Here is an 8,140-nt window from a genome sequence, read left to right as displayed (position 1 = left end):
CACACCCATTATACACCAGCAGCAGGAATGTAGTAATTTAGAGCCTACCTTTTGTTGAACCCTGTTTAAAATCCATGTCAAACAACCAACGAGAAAGCAAATCCATTACAATGCGGACCCTGCAAACAAGCCTGCACTGGCCCTTTACGGGCCCACTTAGGGCTAGCCTAAGGGCCCCCAGCAGGCTGCCAGTGCAGGGCCCATGAGAATTTGCTGATTGACAAAATGTTGGCCCCTGCACGGGCAGTCCTCATTTAGTCCCCAGGAAGCCCTCACTAAGCCCACACAGCGCCCGCACTATTAGTCTAAAACAATAAATCTGTTTCACTATAAATACTTCCCTCGAACTCGAGCTGCGTCAAACGCTGTGGGTACGCCCCTGCGTTGTGCGTCATGAAGCACGTATGGAATCAGGCCAATGGAGAGATGGAACGTCATAGGCGGGTGACGTCATCGACCAGGAAACTATAAAGCACCCCATAAACACAAGCGCAACAGCTTTCTGTGCCTTCAGTCGCGCTATATGTGAATCTGTCCCTGTGTGAATATTGACTGTCTTTACATACTCTGCACCACACAAACAATTTATATATATAAATATATATATATATATATATATATATTTATATATATTAAGAGAGATATGGCGAACGAACAGTAGTTTAGGAAGTGTGTCCCTCCCTGCTCGCGTTATTTTACTAGTGGGGATACACACGTTCTTTGTGTTGTTTGTTTGGGAGTGCAGCATGCCCAGTCAGCTCTCGAGGGAGCTGATTGTGAGCATTGCGAGCGTCTGCCATTAAGGACGCTCCGCTCCCGCCGGGCGCTCTTCGAGGAGAGCGGTTCGGTGCGCGCTCCCCGCGGTTCGGGTCCCGCTCTTGCCGAGGCAGAGTGACGACGCGTATCGTGGGGATTGCATATGGATCTCTCAGCGGGGTTAGAGACGGGCTCTGCCTTATCTCTCCCTTCACCTGTGAGATCCAGTGCCTCAGTCCCGTGTTCATTAGCACGCGCTGCGGTTTCTTCCGCTCGGGCTGAGGCACCAGTTATAAATGAGGGAGATGTGGAGGATTCGCCACCTAACACTCCCGAAAGTGATGAGCTAGTGGAGGTATTAACAAGAGCTGTAGAAAAACTCAGCATTGTATGGCCAGTGACTAGACAGGAGTCTGTTTCTAAATGAAAATTAGATGAGAGATTTTTGCCGTCACGAGTGCAACCTCCATGCCGGTGCTTGCCGTTTTTTCCCGATCTCCACACTGAGGTGTCGAAATCGTGGAAAAAACCGGTGACATATAGAGTGTTTAGTCCCCAGACTTCAACATATTCTAATATTGTGGGGGCAAAATCATATGGTTATTCGGCTATGCCTCGCGTGGAAGAGACGCTTGCGAGTTTTCTCTCCCTCGAGGCTGCGTCATCTGTTAAGGCACCGGCATTACCCGCCAAGCCTCTTAGAAATATTTCGGTTTTTGTGGGTAAAGCGTATTCGGCGGCGGGTCAGGCTGCGTCATGTCTGTATACTATGTCTATTATGCAGGCATACCAGGCTGACCTGCTGAGGGACGTGAGTGAGAGTGAGGAGGTCAGTGCCGCGAACTGCGTCAGGCTGCTGATTTATCCCTGCGCGCAACCAGAGAGTCGGCCAAGCTAGTGGATCAATCTATGGCAGCTCTGGTGGCCGCAGAAAGACATCTGTGGTTAAATCAGACAAATTTAAAAGAAAAAGAAAAAGCTTTCCTTTTAGACACTCCTCTCTCCCCCCTGGGTTTATTTGGCGATGCTGTAAATTCTGTCATCAATAAATTCCAGGAGAAGGAAAAGCAAACAACAGCTTTTAATAAATTTCTCCCTTTAAAAATTCATGTCCCTGGGGCTGCTGGGCGGGAGCAGCCCCGGCCGTCTGCGAGTTCATCATATAGGGCGCTGAAGCAGAGTGTCGCGTCTCGTGCTCCCCCTGCTGGACAGTGGGCTCAGCCGCGGCACTCTCAGCCGAAATCTCCCAGTAATAGAACTGATCTGAGGACAGTTATATTAGCTAAGAAGGCTTCGGCTAAGAAGAAGTCCTGGCGCCACGGCGCGCAGGACACTGAGGGTGGTCCCCACAGAGGCGGAAAGGTGTGCACCTCTTTCTACAGTGCCCATTCTTCCTCGGTGCCCTCAGGGGGCCGTTCTGCCAACCCCGCCTTCATGCCGGGGCGCAGACGGTCCCAGCGAGCGATTTCCCGAGGGATGCTCGCTCCCTCTGAGGAGGGTTTCAGAGCGGTTAGACCAGTTGTTCCCTGCCGGTGTGCCGTTACAGGACGCTGCGTTTGCTGCTCAAGTTACACCAGAGGACAGTCTCGAGAGACTGGTACCCTTAGTAGAATTTCTGGCAGAGTGGAAAAGCCTTCCAAAAATATCTCATTGGGTCCTGCAGACAATAGAAAGGGATTATGCTATCCAATTCAGGTGTCGTCCACCAAGATTCAGAGGGGTTCTGCCTACAGTGGTGGGCCCGAGCAGGCTCTGGTTATGGAACAAGAGGTGAAAGCACTCCTTCAAAAGGAGGCTATAGAACGGGTTCCTCCTCCCAGTGTGGAGTCAGGCTATTACAGCCGATATTTCATCGTTCCAAAATAGGATGGGGGGTTGCCTGCGCCTATTGAATCGCTCGGTAGGGAAGCCAAAATTTCAAGAAGCTCACTATCAAGCAGATCCTGTCACAAATCAGATCCGAGGACTGGTCTGTCACGATAGATCTAAGGGACGCGTACTTCCACATTTCCATCCTTCCACAACACAGGAAGTTCCTGAGGTTCACCTTCGGGGGCGAGGTGTACAACCACAGGGTTCTTCCATTTGGCCTAGCTTTATCTCCCCGCACTTTCACGAAATGCATGGACGCAGCACTAGTGCCCCTGAGGCTTCAGGGTGTTCGTGTCCTCAATTACATCAACGATTGGTTGATTTTAGCTCAGACAGAGCAGATGGCGATTCGACATTGAGATGTCGTTCTCGTTCATATCAGGAAGTTGGGGTTGAGGCTGAACGCAAAGAAAAGTTTATTATGTCCTCAGAAGACCACTTTTCTGGGTGTCGTTTGGGTTACGGTTTCGATGCAGGCGCGACTCGCTCCGACCCACATCGTTTCGATTCTCTCAGCTGTGAAACAAGTAAAGCTAGGCCAGCTACTTACTTTAAAACAGTTTTAGAGACTGTCGGGTCTGATGGCAGCAGCGTCCGACGTTATACCTTGCGGCCTGTTGTACATGAGATCGCTACAGTGGTGGCTCAGGACCAAGGGATCCTCCCCGAGGGGAAATCCGCTCCGCACGGTCAAAGTCGCACGGCGCTGCCTTCGTGCTCTGGTCATGTGGAAACAAACTTGGTTCCTATTCAAAGGGCTTGTGTTGGGGGCTCTTTGTCGTCGCGTAACGCTAACGACGGATGCTTCCCTCACAGGGTGGGGGGCGGTCACGAGTGGTCGTCCAGCCCAAGGGCTGTCGCAGGACCATCATCTATCACGGCTTATAAATTGTCTAGAGATGTTGGCGGTGTTCCAGGCTCTGAAATACTTCCTAGCAGACCTGAGAGGTCATCATGTGTTAGTTCAGTCAGACAACACGTCGGTGGTCTCTTATATAAATCATCAGGGGGGCCTGCGGTTTCGCCGGCTTTACAAGTTGGCCCGTCAGATCCTCCTGTGGTCCCAAGTGAGGTTACTATTTCTGAGAGCAATGTATCTTCCTGGGTATTTGAATGTGGTAACAGACTCCCTGTCGAGACAGGGGCCGAGGCCGGGGGATTGGAGACTCCATCCCGAGGTGGTGGAGCTCCTTTGGTTGAGTTTCGGTCGCGCCGAGGTGGACCTATTCGCTTCCAAGGAGACCACGCATTGTCATCTGTGGTTTTCCATCAGCCATCCAGCCCCTCTGGGGTTGGACGCTATGGTGCAGCCGTGGCCGAGGTCACGTCTGTTCGCCTTTCCCCGATTGCTCTGCTACCTGGAGTTCTGGAGAGGTTTCGCCGGGACGGGGTCAGCCTACTATTAGTAGCCCCGTTCTGGCCGGCCGAGTATGGTTTGCCGACCTGATTTCTCTCCTGGACGGCTCTCCCTTGGAGCTCCCGATCAGGAGGGATCTACTCTCTCAGGCGGGCAGCATGATATTTCACCCCCGCCCAGTATTGTGGGCTTGGCCTCTGAGGGGGCCGAGGTTGTTGAGACCACTCTTCACTCCAGAGCTCCATCCACGAGGAAGCTTTATGCCTTGAAGTGGAAACTCTTCACTTCTTGGTGTGGAGAGCACCTGCAGGACCCAGTTAACTGCCCAGTGGGTGCAGTGCTGGAATTCCTGCAGGAGCGCTTCTCCACAGGGCTATCCCCCTCCACACTAAAGGTGTATGTGGAGGCACTGGCTGCTTACCACGTCCCTTTCAGTGGAGTTTCTCTTGGGAGACACCCGCTTATAACTCGTTTCCTTCGTGGCACACTGAGGCTGAGGCCAGCAGTTCGTACGAGAGTGCCGGCCTGGGATCTGGCCATCGTATTAGAAGGTCTTTCCCTAGCTCCTCTTGAACCTATCGAAGAAGTTCCTGAGAAGTTTCTCACGTTTAAGACTATCTTTCTTCTTGCTATCTCCTCACTAAAGAGAATCGGAGATTTGCAGGCTCTGTCGGTTTCACCATCGTGCCTGGAATTTACGCCTGGCATGGTTAAGGCTTTTCTGCATCCTAGACCAGGTTACATTCCCAAGGTCCCTACTAATTTTGTTAGACCTACAGTTCTGCAGGCCTTTTGTCCTCCTCCATTTCTGTCGTCTGACCAGGAGAAACTTAATTTACTCTGCCCTGTTAGGGCGTTAGACGCCTATGTCCACAGAACTGCCCTGTGGAGGAAGTCAGAACAACTATTTGTGTGCTTTGGGCCACCCAAGAAGGGGTGTCCCGCGTCTAAACAGAGAATGAGCAAGTGGGTGGTCGAGGCTATCTCACTTGCCTATGAGTTGGCTGGTCAGCCTTCACCTTTGGCTGTACGAGCCCACTCTACCAGGAGTATGGCGGCTTCTAAAGCCTTACTGTCAGGAGTTTCCCTCAGTGACGTTTGTGATGCGGCTGGATGGTCTTCACCGCATACTTTCATTAAGTTCTACGACCTAGACTTAAGTTCTACCCCTGGGGCACAGGTGCTCTCGTCCTCTGTGAGCTAGTTCTCACATGGCGGTCACTTGGTCCTATGGCGACGTGGGTATTAGCGTTCCCACAGCTTTTGACGCAGCTCGAGTTCCCTTGAAAGGGAACGTCTCGGTTACGTATGTAACCCTAGTTCCCTGATAGGGAACGAGACGCTGCGTCATTCCACCATACTCCCGGCATTCCCGCTAGCCCTTCCTTCAGGCCTATCAGAAGCTGTTGCGCTTGTGTTTATGGGGTGCTATATAGTTTCCTGGTCGATGACGTCACCCGCCTATGACGTTCCATCTCTCCATTGGGCTGATTCCATACGTGCTTCATGACGCACAATGCAGGGGCGTTCCCACAGCGTTTGACGCAGCGTCTCGTTCCCTATCAGGGAACTAGGGTTACATACGTAATCGAGACGTTTTCTACTATATAAATACTTTTCTGCTACTATAGTCTTTCCTGGAAAAACAATTATTCTAAACATCTGAAATGGATGCAGTCACCACATACCTAATGTCTGTATTGTCAAAAATGTACAGTAGTCAAAGGAATTTCAAATTAATGTATTTATAAATTACAAAATATAAAACATCTAATTCAGATCAATACAGGTTAATAAAGCTAATTTAACACTCTGAAACGGACTAAAAATTCTCTATACAAATATAAATTCCAAATTATTACTTTGAGCTTTGTTTGGTGTGCTAATTATTCATCCCTGAGGTCTCTTGACTAGTCAGCAGACGGTGGTACCGCTCCTTTCGTCCACCCGCTCTGTCTCTTGAATTCCGCAGCCACACCTTTATCTCACTCTCAATTTCAGAATCAGATGGACTTGGCTGAAAGGAACATTTTCTTACAGCCTCTGAAAAGCAAAAAAGCAGATTATTAGGATGGAATAATCACAATTCTAGATAAAAATGTATGTGCTGACGAGTATTCACGTAAACACAGTCGGGTTTGTCTTTAGTGAACATAAACCGTTTGTAAAAATAAATCGTATGTGTTCCATTGGGTAGCCTACGTTTATGTCTTAAAGGGCCGGACCAACAGCCTAATATCCTGTGTAATTAATGTTAATGAAACAACAACAGAAAATAGACAATCACCCAATGCTCGAATTAATAAATTTGATCTATTTATTAAGAATCAGTCTATAGTTAATTTATAGAGTGAAGACTTTATTTTTTTCAGCTACAGTACACTACTATTTAACAGTAGCATTCAAAAAAGAAATTAAGCACCGTTTATTTTATTTGTCTCTTATAGGATTTGTCATATTGTTTGTAATTTGCTTTTTTGCTTATTTTTAATAGGAAAGATACACTTAAATTAAATATCTATATTGTAATTATAAAATTACATTAAAAAATATTAAATAACTCGTTTCATGAAATAAGATTTTGGTCATCCCAACCTGTTCAGAATTGTGAAAGGTTACCAAATGTTAACATGATTGACAATAATGTCAATGCCATGTAATTATTATTATTTTATTTTATAAAGGGGAAGGAATGGTCAAATTTTAAAAAATTAATTTATAATGAACTGTAAGTTCAGTCATATTTTTCAATTACTTTTACTGTTTTATTTTTATTTTTTTCCCATGGTATCGATTCAGTATCGGGTATTTTAGTCTGGTATCATATCGAAGTCATAATTTTGGTATCATGACAACACTAGTGGGAAGTAGTTAATATATGCCATTTCTAATGCCACATGCTAGCTTACCTGTTACAACCCTTCTTAGCCTCAGGTTCTGAAAAGGTCTCTTGTGGTTTGAGCCATTCCAGTTCAATTGAGTGGCTAAAGAATTACCAATCAATGTTGTCAAAATTCTCCTAGTTGCAACATGGACATTACACCCACCAATGGTTCCTAGATAGGCAGTCTAACAGGACGGAAAAATACACAAATTCAAAAGTGATTTGCATTGGTAAAAAATTAGGTTGAGGACAAAACATTCTTTAAAGCTTTCAGTCAGTGAAAAGTACAGTTCTAGTTGTGGCAGAAAGTCAGGTGCAGTTGCACTGTTGCCAGTTTGGGAACAGTAGGTTATCTTACTTCAGATCCCCCTGGTGACTATTTCCAGAGACAATTTATATAGAGACATGCAACTTCCTCAATCCTCAATACAACTATAAAGGGAAGACCCGTAATGCCAAAGATGGCGGTTATATGCACACGTCCTGCCCCTCCTGCTGGAAAGCTAATCGTCTGCTTTTAACAGTCAAGCCGGGTAATATTTTAAGCCTATCATGTGGTTCCACTGACGCATGCGCACAGTTGAGGTTTGCGACAGCAGAGACGATTTGGCGACAAGACACATGAAAATAAAAATTCTAAATATTTTACTGTACACAGTGATAAAACAAATGGCTTTGAGCATTTGTTTAAGTGCTTCAGTGGGATAAATTGTCTCTAAATCAGGTGTTATGCAGAGTTTTGCATGCCTGCCGAGAATTGCATGCACCGTCAAATACTGCTTTTAAACGCTATAATATTCTTTGTGGTTTTCATCAATGGTGATAAATGATTCGAAGTAAATCTTTTATGAACGTTTAAAGTTGTTAATATTTCATTACAGTTAGTAGATGTAGCATTCCTTGAGATTCAGCAAATATATTTGGTGCCATGTTTGATCAATGTCACAGCAAAGTGTCTGAAAAGGATCTTAAGAGGTGAAGGCATATTCCGGCAGAACACATAATGTAGGCTACCTGCCGAGATTTGCATCCACCTCTTTTCTCAGCATAAAGAGACATTTTCCCATAAATTAGCTTTTTAAACCGCAAGGTGTTGTAAGGAACTCAGCTTTTTGGAAATATTAATAATCAATAATATCTTGTTATTATTAATTATAAATATTTGGGTCAGTTAATTGGATTAACTTGATGTGGCTGAATTAATATTACAATCAATTAATCAGTTCTTCCAACGAACTATTTTGATTATTAATTTATTCTAAGAAAAGGGT

At 46.2% G+C, this 8,140-nt stretch overlaps 1 long non-coding RNA gene across 1 annotated transcript; it reads right to left on the bottom strand.

Moving 5' to 3' along the window:
• Positions 1-244: 244 nt before the first annotated feature.
• Positions 245-7,670, bottom strand: LOC143741522 (uncharacterized). Its single transcript, XR_013205107.1, has 3 exons — positions 6,895-7,670; positions 5,590-6,028; positions 245-347 (listed from the first exon to the last, which is right to left on the bottom strand). It is a non-coding gene; the product is annotated as an uncharacterized LOC143741522 (long non-coding RNA).
• Positions 7,671-8,140: the final 470 nt, after the last annotated feature.

This window comes from Siphateles boraxobius, unplaced genomic scaffold (assembly GCF_051911475.1).
Source record: "Siphateles boraxobius isolate OS27281-9 unplaced genomic scaffold, OSU_SipBor_1 19, whole genome shotgun sequence".
NCBI lineage: Eukaryota > Metazoa > Chordata > Actinopteri > Cypriniformes > Leuciscidae > Siphateles > Siphateles boraxobius.
This window is presented reverse-complemented; position numbering and strand designations above follow the sequence as displayed.